At 27.5% G+C, this 16,281-nt stretch overlaps 1 long non-coding RNA gene across 1 annotated transcript; it reads right to left on the bottom strand.

The window, feature by feature from the left end:
* Positions 1 to 11,593: 11,593 nt before the first annotated feature.
* Positions 11,594 to 12,229, bottom strand: LOC124889298. Its single transcript, XR_007048171.1, has 2 exons — positions 11,963 to 12,229; positions 11,594 to 11,839 (listed from the first exon to the last, which is right to left on the bottom strand). It is a non-coding gene; the product is annotated as an uncharacterized LOC124889298 (long non-coding RNA).
* Positions 12,230 to 16,281: the final 4,052 nt, after the last annotated feature.

Here is a 16,281-nt window from a genome sequence, read left to right as displayed (position 1 = left end):
TTATATTTTAAAAATAATTTAAATTTTTAATTATTGTGATTTATATTACTTTTCTTCTATTCCAATTTCAATAACACCAATATAATTTCAAGAGTCGATCAAATATTTTATATCTTTAAAATTTTTTAAGTTGTTAATTATTGTGATTTCAAGTATTTTTCATGTAATTTTTTTGAAATATATAACATATTAAATTATTTTTAGATATTTTAAGTTGTTAAGAATTGTAATTTATAATACTTTTTATATAATTTTGAATAATATATGCTACTCTTCTTGTCCAAAATTTTATGTCGACGACAGCCAATAATATTTTTTAAATAATTTAAATTTTTTATCATTGTGATTTATAATATTTTTTATATCTCAACTTATATGGCACAATGCTTAAATGACCATAATAATTAATCAGGGGTGATATAGTAAAATCACGACTGAAGCAGCTGAAGTAGAAATCAGTCAATTTTTAAAATTTTTTTTGTTAATTATTGTTATTTATAGTACTTTTTATTTCATTTTCAAATAATATCTGTTGCTTTATATCTTCTTCTGTCCGGTCTCAATTTATGTGGCACTAATATAATTTTGATAGTCAATCAAATATTTTATGTTGACATATCATTTTGTTATTCTTTTTTTTCTAGTACATAAATGACTTATAACAAGGAGTAATATAGTAAAATCACCGTTCGAAAGATGAAAATTTAATTTAAAATATTAAGAGTTAATTTCGTATTTTATGTCTATTTTATTTTTCATTAAATACTATTTATTTTCTTAATACCTAGATTACTCAAAATAATTAATTAAGAGCGATTGGTTATGTTATTATTATAAAAATTAATATAATTTTATCATATCTAATAGTAATCATCGATAATTCATCGGAATAGTATATTAATTAAATATGGGATGTTATATTTGCATATGCAAAATATGATATTATTAAACATTATTGGATAGTGCATTATATTTATCTTTCACAATAATAAAATTTTAGTATATATTTTTCTTTATTTTTTTTAACTTGATGCATATTGACCCAACACAAATTCTAAGAAAATATTCATTAGAAAATCATTTTATTAAATTAAAATTATTAATTTTGTACTTTAAAAATTTAAAGTTAAGTTTAAATATTAGTATTTCTATATAAGAAAAAATAATTTTAAAATATAAATTTACTAAAATAAATAAATAAATAAAAAGATTATTTTTTATATAAAAGTCAATTAAAATAATAAAATCAATTTAACTAAATAAGTCAATTAAAATAATAAAATCGATTTACTCTAAATATTTAGTTGCAATTAATTAAGATAATTTTTTATTTTGTCATGATTTATGCTGCACCGATAAAATTTTAAGAGTTGAATAGAACTTTTATCTATTTTTTTAAAAAGTATTTTAACTTTTTAATTATTGTGATTTATAATAATTTTTACGTAATTATCAAATAATATATTTACTCCTTGTGTCTCAATTTATGTGGCTTCGATACAATTTTGAGAGTCAATTAAAATTTTTATATATCTTTTAATATTTTAAGTTGTTAATTATTATGATTTGTAATACTTTTTCTTTTATTTCAATTTATGTGGCATTACTAAAATAATAAGAGTCAATAAAAATTTAATATGTCTTTTAAATATTTTAAGTTATTAATTATTGTGGTTTGTGGTAACAAATTAGTTTTGAACATGATAGCCAATTAAATAAATAAATAATTTTTACTTCCAATATATAGTTATAGTTAATTAATATAAATTAATAGAATATATTAAATATTTAAATTATTATGATGAAACAATGGAATTATTATATATTGGGGCATGGTATGTAATTAAGTGGGAGTAGAGGGGTTTTTTGGTAAGAGTCAATAAAATTTCTATATGTCTTTTAAATATTTTAAGTTATTAATTATTGTAATTTGTGGTAACAAATTAGTTTTGAACATGATAGATAGTTAAATAAATAAATAAAATTTACTTCCAATATGTAGTTATAGTTAATTAATACAAATTAATAAAATATATTAAATATTTAAAATCATTATGATAAAACAATAAAATTATTATATATTGGGGCATGATATGTAATTAAGTGGAAGTAATTGAGTTTTTTGGTAATTGCAAGAGGTGGTCGAAACCACCTATTCTATATATATATATATATATATATATATATATATATATATATATATATATATATATATATAAAACTAAAGAAAAAAAACAAGAACTCAACTTCCATTTTCTTCTTTGTAACAATCCCCTTCCTCACCCCCACCCCGTTTCTTCATTTTCTTCGTACCACCATCCCGTTTCTTCGTCTTCTTCATAACCCCCTTCTAACCAAGTCCAAATTGATCCAAAACTTATTTTTTCAACAACCAAAAAGGACAAGATTGATGAACAAGTTTGGTTCTTGGCCAACTATTCCATGTCATGCGAATACCATCAATGCCACTTCTAAATTTGGGACTGGTTGTGTCATTTCTATTGATATTTTTTAGTAAAAGATTGAGAATTTGGGAGTTTTGGAATTTTGAGTTTTGGTTAACGTGAAGGAATTTGACTTTGAAATTTTGTGTATTGGTGTATTTTGGATTGGAATTTTGGATTGAGAATGGCTCTGTGTGGAATTTTGCGATGAACTCATGATTTTTGTGTATTGAAATTTTTATTTTTGAAGCAAATCATCACCACAATTCATTTTTCGAACTCTAAAAAAAATAGATATCTTGTTTTGTCATATCTACATTACAGAAGCACAAACAGAAAAAGAAAGATCACATATAATTTATTTTTCAATTTTTGAGCTAAAGAGTTGTTGAATAGAGCAAAAAGAAATCAAAGGGTTGTTGAATAGAGCAAAAGGAATTCCTAGGCATATTGAAGATGGTCAACCACACTAAAAATGACTCTGTTTGAAATTTTGTCTTCTCTAATTTACCATCCACTTTAAATTGATCTACTTCCCAAATTTGATGAATTTAATTTTGTATAATTTTTATTAGAGGGCCACGTCATTTTTTATTTTATTTTTAAAAAAATTAATTTTCTTTTTAAAATTTTTTTGATCCATTAAAAAGAATCCACCCAATTTTTTGATCCATTAAAAATTAATTTGATCTATACTTTTAAAATTTGATTAATTTTTCATGATCAAAAAAATATTTAAAGAATTTTTTTTGAAAATCTACTACTAAAATTTATAACCAAACGTTATTCTAATTAAGCATATAGTATGTCTTAGCGTACATGAAATATTTTGTCAGTCGAATGTAAGTAACTTTTTATTTTTTTATTTTTTTATTAAGCATAGAATGGCATCATCATCATCAGGGGCGGCTCAAGCAAATTTATGGCCTCAGGCAAAAATCAAACGGAAGCCTTGCGTTTTATTTTTTTATATAAATTTTTTATTTTTTCTATAAATAGTATTTAATATACTTCTTAAAATTTGTAATTTATTATTAATAAACAAAAATAGGCCCCTTAAATTTTGGGGTCTTAGGCGGCCGCCTTTTCTCCTAAAGGGTTGAGCCGCCCCTGATCAGCATTCAACATTTGTACGTAACACTTTATGCATCATCATTTATCATTGCAAAAATAGGAAGGCGGCAACATGCCGACATATATAGTATATGTAAAGTTGGCAAAATGAGAAGCTAACTATTAATAATATAATAATATTATTTGATGTTTATATCAGTTTCAACTGAAAAATAACAAAAGCTTTAGTTAACGTGAATCTTTTTTAAAAAAATAAAGTGATAAAAAGCATGGAGTGTATACTCTCTCCGTTCCCTTTTATTTACTCACCCATCAATTAAAATAACTATTTTATTATAATATATTTATTAAATTATGTTTACTATTGTATTTGTAATTAATTTGAAGAAAAAAATAATTAATATTAAAGGTAAAATATGAAAACAATCTTAATATGTCAAAAATGACAAAAAAACGAATCAAACGAGAATGTTTTAAGAATATATTCATGAAAAATTAATCAAATTTTAAAAGCATAGATCAAACTAATTTTCAATGGATCAAAAAGTTGCGTGGATTCTTTTTAATGGATAAAAAAAAATTAATTTTTTTTAACAAAAATAAATTAAAAAAATGGTGTGGCCCTCTAATAAGTTGCCATGTGGCAAGATTGCTTTTAAAAATCATCTGTTAAAAAGTAATGACATGAATGAGCCGATTTTATAACAGCGATGGCATGAATGAGCCCAACTTTTAATGGATGGTATAAATGAGCCATTTCTGATAGTTCAGTGGCATATTTGAGCCTTTTCCCTTGAAAAAATAACTGTAGCAACTGGTTAAGTTGCTGCCATGTGACCAGGAGGTCACGGGTTCAAGTATTGGAAATAGCCTCTGGCAGAAATGCAAGGTAAGGATGTGTACGATACACCCTTGTGGTGGGGCCCTTCCTCGGACACCGCATATATTGGTAGCTTTAGTGCACCGAGCATCCCTTTTCTTAATATGTGCCAGATAAAGGCAAAAATGACATGCAATGCTTAAATGATAAAAATAAATAAATGCATTGCGATGTGTGCAAATAAAAATAAAGAGACCATGTGGTGCTTAAATAATAAAATAAATGCATTGCAATATATGTCAGATAAAGACAAAAACGACATCCGGTGCTTAAATGATAAAATAAATGCATTGCGATATTTGTGAGGCGTGCAGTGCCTAAATGATAAAATAATGCATTGCGATATCTGCGTGCAATGCTTAAATGATAAAAACATTACGATATATGCAGGCAAATACAAAGATAACATGCGGTGTTTAAATGATAAAATAAATGGATTACGATATGTGCAAATAAATGCAAAGATAATATGCAGTGCTTAGATACATTGCAGATGCAAGTAAATGCAAAGATAGAATACAATGCTTAAATGATAAAATAAATGTATTGTGATGTGTGCAAATAAAGGCAAAGATAACATGCAGTGCTTAAAATGATGAAATAAATAATTGCGATGCGTGCAAGTAAAGACAAAGATAGACTATAAAATCAATGCATTGCAATGGGGGCAAATAAAGGCAAAGATAAAATGCGATGCTTAAACCATAAAATAAATGTATTGCGATGCATGTAAATAAAAACAAAGATAAAATGTCGTGCTTAAATGATAAAATAAATACATTGTGGCATGTGCAAGCAAAGGCAAAAAAAAAAATACAGTGTTTAAATAATAAAATAAATGCATAATGAGATGTGAAAATAAAGGCAAGAAAAATATGCAATGCAAATGATAAAATAAATATATTGTGATGCATGCAAGTAAAGGCAAAGATAACATATAGTGCCAAAAAAATAAATGCAATGCGATATATACAAGTAAAGTCAAGCAAGTATAAATATTAAATTAAAGAAAAACATGAATAACTGTCTTTTGGAGGGCAGACTGACCCAATTATCTTCTTTTAGGGTGGACAAACCCAGGTAAAAAAATGAATATTGGGCAAAGAAATATTTGGGAATAAAAGTATTCACATATTCTCGATGTTGCTTTAAAATTGCTTCAGTATCGAGCTGTGAGATGCTGGGGAATGCAAAATTGTGTACTTGCTGGGGAGAAAGAATTGATTATGAAATTGTGGTGATCGAACTCTGCATAGAGCTTCCTACATATATCGAGTGTCACGAGAATTAGGTCAATGTAGATCAAAATAAGAAAAGAGACTAAATTTTGAGGTTGTTCTCGAAATTTACCCCAGTGTATGATTTATGGCTAACACTGTCTCTTTGAAAAAAATCTTGAAAAGATGTATGATGTCTCCCGATTATCTACGGGGACTTCAGAATGAAGTCTTCGATTGTCTACGAAGATTGAGGTGCTCAACTAGTGAGGTGATTGAACTGTAATAGCTTCTCAACTGGCGGGGCTATTGAAATGAACAAGACTTCTTGGTTGTAAGAACAAATGTAATAGCATCTCGATTGGCAAGACTATAAAAAATGTAAAAAATACTCAAAAATGGGTGCTTGACTGAAAAATAAAATGTCGGTATTTGAAGGTACGTGCTTGAAAGAAAAAGTCAAATGCCCGTATTTTAAAACTGGGGACCTTGAATAAAAAGTAAAAAATGCATGTATGTAAAAGTGGACACCTTTAATGAAAGATAAAACAAATTCCCGTATATGAAAGTAAGCGTCTTGAATTTTTTTTTTTGTATTTTCTAAATAAAAAGTGCCGAAAGATAAAAAAAGGCACGATCATGTCTTGGCTTCAGTTGGTATCAATAATTAGTAGTGTGCATAAGTATTCTCCCATCTCCTTTCCAGCATAACCGAGATCGACTTCAAGGTAACTCCTATAGTTTCAAATGGTATCTCAGACATACCTAAGTATCGACAAGATTTGTTCGTCTTGCTTCAAATAAAGGATTGAGCTATGCTTATTCTCATGTTTCAAGTGTCCTCCAGAAAGAAAGTTTCATTTCGCACATATTTGAGTAAAAAAAATATCTCATTTCGCACATATTTGAGTAATTTTTTTTTGAATTTAGGGACAGTTAGAGAAATACACTCACACTCGAAAAGAAATTCAATGCATGCAATTGTGATACCATAGGCTTGACCTTTATGTAAGTATCCACTACTATGAGAACACTTGAAATAGGATATCATAGGACTTGTTATCGGCTTATAATGCTGGTTTGGGGATGGGTAGGATAATATTTGGGACAAAAGTGATTAATTCCTCAATGACCATTGCACTGCATTTGTGCTTTCAACATTTGTTGCGCTTTGACGCGAGATCTTCTTTGTTGTGATGTGTTGCCCCTCGTTTTGTATTTGCTTCGACTTCTTTTAAACCTTGTGTTGGAGTTTTCCCTTTTTTTCTACAAACTATATTTTTTTTTGTTTTTTTTTCTTTCCTTTTTATTTGTGAGGGGGTCTCATTCTGAAGTCGTTTTTTAATTTTTGTTCATCTGGGACAATATATCCTTTGCATTTTGCCACTTTGATCTTGAATCTTTATCCGTAATTTGCACGTATTTAGTACGCTCAAGGAGGTAGAACCAAAAGAGGGATAGTGCATGTAAGCACTCAAAAAGGTATAAGCTTAGATGCGGTTGTCCGAAGAAAAAGTTTTAAGCTCAGAAAGAGGAAATGCTAGGGATTAATGTCATTTGATGGGCTATGAAAGGCACAATCGGGTCAAAAAAGGCCTACGATCTTTTCCTAAATCAAGTGTAACTTAAAATTTTTCCTCAATAGATATTTAGGCCAAGCTCTAGATCAACAAACCCAATGCAATGAATTAAACTAAAGCTCACCACATAATGCATTTGAAACGATGAGGTTGGCTTTATTCTTGTCTTAGATGTATGCAAGGGAATTTTTTTAAGCGTTACTCAAGTGTGATAAAAGGTACCAAAAGAATCTATAGTTTACCATGAAGTCAGTCCTTTCATCATACCAATTTACTTTCTCATGCACACTCCTAACTTTATTGGTACCAATCAAGTCGATTTTTTCATTTAAAAAAGAATTAGACCGAACCCAAATGAGAGTTGCCTGCATATTTTGTGAATACAAGAATCAGGTCTGCGTAGTTCAGGAAAATTTATGAATTTGTATGTGCAATGTATGATTAAAAAAGTGATTATAAACCTTGAAAATAATATGAAGACGACCAGAAAAAAACTGCTTTTAGTGTCAAAATCATTTCGATCACATGATCGAGAGGACGAATGTCAAGTATGGGGAGAGCTTTAATACAACTTCAGTATGCTGACAAGATTGAAAAAGTCTGATATTAAAGGAATTATGACATTATTTCTCCGCAGTTGGTAGGATTATTATAACTGAAAAAATATTGAACCCTTGCTTTTGAAAGTGAGGATTGATACGCCATAAATTTAATGATTCGCAGCGTTCGAAAGAAAAAGCTAGGTATTCTCGCACAAAAATCAGGTGAGTATCTGAAAGTAGGCCGGCTAGGCACTAATGTTATTAAGATTTGGATTTGAGGAGCTATTGATTGTGCTCTTGAAGAATTTGGAGAGCATTTTTGAACCGTTTCAGAATATTGCTCCATTTTTGAATACCAGAGAAACTATTCTAAAACAGTAAAGAGACCAAACCCTAATGCAGGTTTGCCTATGTATCTTGTCAGGACAAGAATCAGGTCAAAACGTAATTCAAACCTATAAGCAGCTATCGACAATATTGTTAAGTTGCATTTTTTAACTGATCCGCTATGCAAAATAAAGGTTAGACTACACTTTCTCACTAAAGTATAATAAAGTTAGAGAAAATAAATATGTACAGACACAATAATCCTTCAAATATATACAAAGATTATAATAATGTGTCACGTGAGTTGTGAAACCTTCGAACATAAAGTTGAATAATGATGCATGCGCCTAAAAAGGTGTTGTTTTAGCTCTATCCTATGTTCGACTAAGAGTGATTTGCTAGACCTGTGGTTCTCGAGTAGATTACTTGAGTGAGAAGGCTACGCAGGCACACAGAAAAAGATCCAGATACCTCGCGCATACACCAACTCTCCTAAAATTTAGGATTTTGAAAGAAATTTGTGGGTGCGCAAAACACACCTCACTTGTATGTGTGATTGTGTCAGCTTTCTCAAATGGAAGAAATATGAATGGAATGAACGTTTATATAAAACAATAAATAAATAAGTAAGCTGTACAAAACAAATAACAATTTATGCTACACAAACAGGATAAATCAAGACAATTAGAAAGAAACAAATAATAATGTAGAAAAATATAAATATTTACCTAAATCTGTAATGGTTAGAACCTTGATTCCCCAGCAGAGTCGTCAAACTGTCATACCCTATTTTTACCTAAGGTCAAAACGAGCACGATATTATAAACTCTAAAAGAATTGATTTTATACAGAGTTGCCACCTAATTTTTAAGAAAAATAAGAAAACCTATTTATTTATTTATTAACAAGTATAACTTTATTTCATCTACGAAATCATTTTAGATTTCAGATAAGGATTCAAATTATTCCAAAAGGAAAGAGGTTAGGCATCCTTCAAAATCCACAAATGTGGTGTCCGACCAGACTTAAATTTATTAAAAAATAAAGAAAAAAATCAATGTTTATAAATACAATTATAAAATGTGTATTAAAATGATATAAATAATTTATATATAAATAATGTATAAATTGCATATGCTATCGTAAAAATCATATGTATAAGAAATGTTGAAGAAAAACGAAAGTACATGAGAATATGTATTAAAAATGAAAAGATTGAATGTAGAAAAAATTTGCTCTAAAGAAAAGATTACGTAATATTTTAGTGTAAAAAATGTGAATTATTCAATTAAATATCTAAATCAATTTAATTCTTTTATATAAATTGTAATGGCCTAAATTTGCCTATACTCACTGAAGATTGTATAAATAACGAATATCCCCACTCAATGCCCCAAAAATAAAGTTTTCACTATGATAATATTTGTACAAGTATAAGAAGATAAAAATATAATGCAAAATTTAAAGTCTTCTATGAATGCTGTTTCCGACGAGTATTGTCAATAACCTGTTTAAACACTTATAATAAAAATGTTAGTAACAAATAAATAGTTATAAAAGGGCATGTATGCATATATGTATTCAAAATATATTTTTTGTTAAAAAAACAGGCTCAGAGAAAGTTTTTTAAAAAATAAAAGATTTCATTATTGCCCAAATTTATTTATTTTATTAAGTATTTGTATACATAATATCCGTCGACTTTTTATTTGCGGAGGCCTCAAAAATCGACGAAAAATTTCTCCATCCGCCAATTAAGTAGCCTTTTGACCATAAAAACTAAAATTTTTCGAAGTTGGAGTTAAAATTAGAGTTGAAATTAGAGTTGGAGCTGTGTTTGGCCATGTCTTTTTTGAAATTTCTTTTTTGACTTTTAAAAAAACTTTTTTAAATATGATTTTATACCCCAATTTTTACAAACTATCAAAATCACCCAACTAAAATTTATCTACTAATGAAAAAAGAACACAATTAGCCACTATAATAAAAATAATTACATATACATGACCATATTTAATAAATTTCAATTATGACATATATAATATTTACATTAATAGCCGTTTTCACATATTTAAAAATTTTAAATATGAATGTTATATTAGCAGGTCACTGCCTCATGTTTTTTAGATAACAAATATTATCTTTCAAATAAATTTATTTTTTTAGAAATTTATTTAATTTATTTCCTTCATTTTTCGTTCCTAAAATATAGGAAATGATGAGTTGTTATTAAATTTTAGGGTGCCCCTAATTTATTTCTTTAATTTTCTTATACATGAAAGATTTTACTGTGTGTAAATAAATTATTTCTATGTAAAATATGCTTTGCATATTTATGGTATAATATATCAAATACCATAAATATATAAATATGCTTAGTATGTTTGTTTATACTTTGTATTTTTATATATGTGTGTATATAGTATATACATGATATAAACTTCATATATAACATAATTTGTATATTTATATTATAAATATACTTAATATGTTTCTTAATACTTTGTATATTTATATATATGTGTATATGATATATACATGATATAAACTTTATATATAACATACTTTGTATATTTCTATTATAAATATAATACTTTATATATTTATGAGTATAAATATAATACTTTATATATTTATGAATATAAATATATAAATATATATATTTATATATAACATACTTTGTATATTTCTATTATAAATATAATACTTTATATATTTATGAGTATAAATATAATACTTTATATATTTATGAATATAAATATAAATTAGCAGTAAAATAATGTCTTAACTAAAGAAGAAAATTAAATAAAAGATAAAACTAATGATGAGAGAGAAAAAGAGATATATATTAATTAGAATAACATTAAATTTGAAATTATAATTATCTTATTCTTTAAAACTGCTATATACGTAATATTGAAAAAGTAATGTTATAAGGAGAGTTTTATGTAAAAATTTAAAAGATTGAGGTTATATATAATAATAATAAAAGTTAGAATTCAAAAATTGTGAAAACAATAAAAGCCTGTTTTCCTTTTCAGAAAAATTTTTTGAAATTATTTTTCGAATTTTCATGACCAAACACCACAATTTTCAACTTTGAAATTTTTTTTCAAAAAAGAGGAAAAAATTTTCATGGCCAAAGGGCCCTAAATTAATCCTGAATATAGAAGAAACAATCAAATACAAGTAATTAAATAATAAAAAAATAAAAGATAAAAATAAAATATGTCTTATGTCTTTTGTCTTGAGGAGATATCAAAGATTAACGGAGAAATTTTATTATTATTCAAATAATTTATTAATATCGTAGAATAAAATAAAACCAAAACATTCAACTAAAATAGTCTAACTTGGAACCAAATTAAAAATGGCAATTTCCAAAAAACTAAATAAAATTGTGATGGTGAATCAAATCGTCTCTAAAAAGTTATTTTTTTAAGAAAATAATGAATCATCAATTGCATAAGATTTAATCTTGAGTAAACATCAACTGTGAGGAGTAAAACATTGGAGAACAAAATCAATATGTCCAAAAAAAAATCACGAAAAAGATCAAGCAGCCATGAAAACAAACATACATAGATTATCGAAGAGAAATTCAAGCAAAATCAACCCAAAATTAATAAAATAATGTAAAAATAGTCCAAAATAAAAATGGCGACACTTCAAATTTATTTCCACAAAACATGCAAAATAATGGTAAAGCGAAAAGAAGAAGCTTTCACCGGGTTTTAAGTTTTTCCGGTAACATGGTCATGGTTTCCGGCCAAATCTGAAAATAAACAGAAAAAAATAATAGCAGTCAAAAGAGAATGGATCATCGGTGTTGCTTCAACGGATTTTACCGGAGCAACACCGGAGAGGAATTTTCGACCAAATCTGTTCCGGTCACTACCTCCGGCCAGGCAGCGGCGGTAGACGACAGAAAGAGAGGAAGCTGGGGCGGCAGATGGTTTTTGTTGGTGGTTGAAACTCACCGGCCATCAACTCCAGTGAGATAGCGAAGAAAGTGAATTAATAAGGAGTTTGCAACTTGGGATGGTGGTCGCCGGCGGTGGGAAAGAGTGAAAGGGGGTGGCACTGGTTGGTGGCTGGAAAGAGAGGAGAGCAGATGAAATGAGAGAGAGAAAGAAACAGATTTTATGTGTGTATTTGTGGTGTTTGTGCGTCAGTGTGTACAAAAAATATATCCCTTCCCCTTTTTTATAATACAAAACAAAACATATTTTTACCCAAAAAAAATTATGGAAAAGGCTTAAAAATATCTCTTAACTATCTAAAATACCTTAAAAATATTTCTCATTAGATTTTTAACTTAAAAATACCATTCGATTAAATATTTGACTAAAAAATATTCCTTCCTCTAACAAAATTCGAAAAAGGATAAAAAAATATCCCTGAACTATTTGAAATGAATAAAAAATACTCCTCTGTTAAATATTTGGCTCAAAAATACCCCTCCTAATAACGAAATTAAATTATTTCGATTGAATTAAACCCTAACTTTAACTTTTTAACCCTAATACTTTAAATTTTTTACATAAAAGTATTTTTTTAATTTTAAAAATAAGATAATGAAAAAAAGTATTTGAATTATAATATAAATTGGTTGAATTTGATTTAAAAAATAAACATACATTTATTCTAAAAAGGTATTTTCACTTTACATCTTTTTAGTCTTTAAAGAAATTAACGAAATATAAATTTTCACTTAAAGAAATTAACGAAATAAAAATTAAATGATGAACTTTATATAAATTAACGAAATAATCGAAATAATTTAATTTTGTTAAATACCCCTCTGTTAAATAGTTGTCTCAAAAATACCTCTCCCCTTAACAAAATTAAATTATTTCGATTGAATTAAACCCTAACTTTAACTTTTTAATCCTAATACTTTAATTATTTTACATAAAAGTATTTTTTTAATTTTAAAATAAGATAATGAAAAAAAGTATTTGAATTATAATATAAATTGGTTGAATTTGATTTGGAAAATAAACATACATTTATTCTAAAAAGGAATTTTCACTTTACATCTTTTTAATCTTTAAAGAAATTAACGAAATATAAATTTTCACTTAAAGAAATTACCGAAATATAAATTAAATTATGAACTTTATATAAATTAATGAAATAATCAAAATAATTTAATTTCGTTAAATACCCCTCTGTTAAATATTTGACTCAAAAATACCCTTTCTCTTAACGAAATTAAATTATTTCGATTGAATTAAACCCTAACTTTAACTTTTTAACCCTAATACTTTAATTTTTTTTACATAAAAGTATTTTTTAAATTTTAATAATAAGATAATGAATAAAAGTATTTGAATTATAATATAAATTGGTTGAATTTGATTTGGAAAATAAACATACATTTATTCTAAAAAGGTATTTTCACTTTACATCTTTTTAATTTTTAAAGAAATTAATGAAATATAAATTAACAAAATATATATTTTCACTTAAAGAAATTAACGAAATATAAATTAAATGATGAACTTTATATAAATTAACGAAATAATCGAAATAATTTAATTTCGTTAAGGGAGGGGTATTTTTGAGCCAAATATTTAGCAGCGAGGTATTTTTGACCCATTTCAGATAGTTCAGAGGTATTTTTGATCCTTTTCCGAATTTCGTTAGAGGGAGGGGTATTTTTGAGCCAAATATTTAATGGAGGGGTATTTTTGATTCTTTTCTGAATTTCGTTAGGGAGGAGTATTTTTGAGCCAAATATTTAATGGAGGGGTATTTTTGAGCCAAAAATCTGACGAAGGGCATTTTTGAGTTATTCTATATAGTTCAGGGGTATTTTTGAGCTTTTTCTAAAAAAATTTAAAGCTAACCCCTCGTATTTATTCAAAAAATAAAAAAATATTCTTTTCAATAATTTAATAATATATATTGATCAAAGGGTAAAACATCTAATCAGTCATCACAATTGTCATTTTTTAAAAAGTTGACATGATTTAACTTGATTGATTAGTTGCTCTGCGTATCAAAATAATTAAATCGTTTTACATTTGCAGGTCGTATTAAATAATGTACAAAAATATAAATTTTGAAGTATAATTATAGAAAAATATAAACAATAAATAAAAAATATAATTATCTTGAAAAAAATTTAATATGCTATAAATAATTAAAATTATACTGCGCACTAAAGAATTGCAGAACTATGTTGAGTACATATGCAGATGGTTGTGCAAAAATTTAAAATGATAATAAACTGATGAAAATTCTAAAATTTACAAAATTAAGTATAATTATCAATAAATTATGTACAATTAAAATATGACAGTAAATTGACAAAACATCCTAAAATAATAAAGTTTCTAATAATTTGTTAAAAATTATAAAAATGAATGAAAAATTGCATTTTATGCATTTTAACGATCAGGAAGCCTAAATGCGCTAATTTTAAGTATAGGGAGCTAAAATTGAGTGTCAACACATGTAACGTTTGGAATTACGCTTATTGTGTTCCTAGTCATCATTCAGGGATGAATGATCCAAAGGGAGGAGATAATGTAACATCCCGTAGTTGTATTACTCAAATAACGCTCTCTAAAATGACCTTTAGGACCCCTGTATCAATGGTAGGCCATGTTTACTTGTTGTAGGAGGTGCTGGGGGTGTTTTAATACCTTGAAATTAAGTGTGCATCGCAAGGTACACCCCATGCTAAGACCGTGCATCGCATGGCCATCGCCAACAACCACTGGAATAGCTAGGTGATTGACATGCATCACCCACTTGGGTCTAGGCAATGGGTGTGCATTGCCCGCTTGGGGGATGTGTAATTGGTTGTGCGTCACACACTTTCCTGTGTCATTGATGTGCGCCGGATTGCAAAGGCAAAGTAGCGTAAAGTGCTCTTTTTTGTACTATTTGAGAGAAATAAGGTTTTTTAATCCTCCCATATCCATTTCTAAATCAGTATATATGAAATTAAAGTCCTTAATCACGTATTAGCACTCATAAAATCCCCAATTCATCTTCCTTAAGCACAAGAAAAGAAAACTACCTAGGGTTTGAACTCTTAGGCTTCAAAGGTCAATTTCCTAACGTTTTCGTTATTGTTAAGGTACGTGGGACTATACTAAACTCCATGGGCATAAATTTATTGTTCAAACAAGCTTTTAATGTATATAGTTTTGTACATGAGGTGGGTTTTGAAATGGTTGAAGAGCATCCATTGTAAACCCATTTTAAGATAAAATCTTGTATAAACTATGAGGTTGTTTCCCGAACTTGATTTGTTTTCATGTGTACATGTTGTATTAGTTTGAGAAGTTATATGAGAGCGTGATTTATGTAATTTCCTCTTTTGTTATGAAACCCATTGTCTTAATAATGTTGTGGATTGTTTACACGTATGATTAAACATTCAAGTTTAAATATTTTTCCAATGTTTATAGATTGTTATTGTCTTATAAATGAATTGAGAGTGGTTTTTCCTTGTTTTATAAATACTCATGTTTCCTAATAAAGGACTTGCATGTGATTGACGAAATAGATGACCACACTTTGTCAAAGTATTAAAAAAAGAGTATTTTGCATGAGTTTCATATGTTTTGAAATAAGAACTCTCTTGAAGTATCTAAATGTTTTAGTGGTTAAATAACATGTTTTGATTGAAAGGCCTAAGGCATGACATGATATGACTTATATATGACTTACAAGTCTTGGTATGACGATACCAAAATAAATGAATGCCATAATAGACTCAGGATAGACTAGACTACAAACTTTTTAGATTTTGGATCATGATTTCAATAAGATGCATGTTTTAAAGAACTAAAAATGGACTTTAATAGAGCTAGATGGTTATCCGAAGAAGGCGCGAGTTCAGATAGCTTACCGCTCAAAACTGTGTTTTGCTGAGATAGGATTATGATGTCCTATAATAGGGATTATACGCTAGCAACAGCCCTGTGCCGTATCAGATTATCAGCACTCCACCCTCTTGCGGCAAATATAGGGTTGGGAGCTTGGCCGAAGAGCAAATGGAAGACCCATATAGCCCATATGTACTACGATTTGTAGGGTGTATTATCTAGCTCAGAAGTAAAGCAACAAGTTGAGTCAATGTTCTATAGTTATGAATTGAAGCTTTTTCTTAAATTATGACCATATGTTTTCAATTATCTTATATTAAGTTACTTTATGAAATGGTCTCACTTATGTTGTATAAAAATATATGTT

The sequence above is a fragment of the Capsicum annuum genome, chromosome 12 (genome assembly GCF_002878395.1).
Source record: "Capsicum annuum cultivar UCD-10X-F1 chromosome 12, UCD10Xv1.1, whole genome shotgun sequence".
Classification (NCBI taxonomy): Eukaryota; Viridiplantae; Streptophyta; class Magnoliopsida; order Solanales; family Solanaceae; genus Capsicum; species Capsicum annuum.
This window is presented reverse-complemented; position numbering and strand designations above follow the sequence as displayed.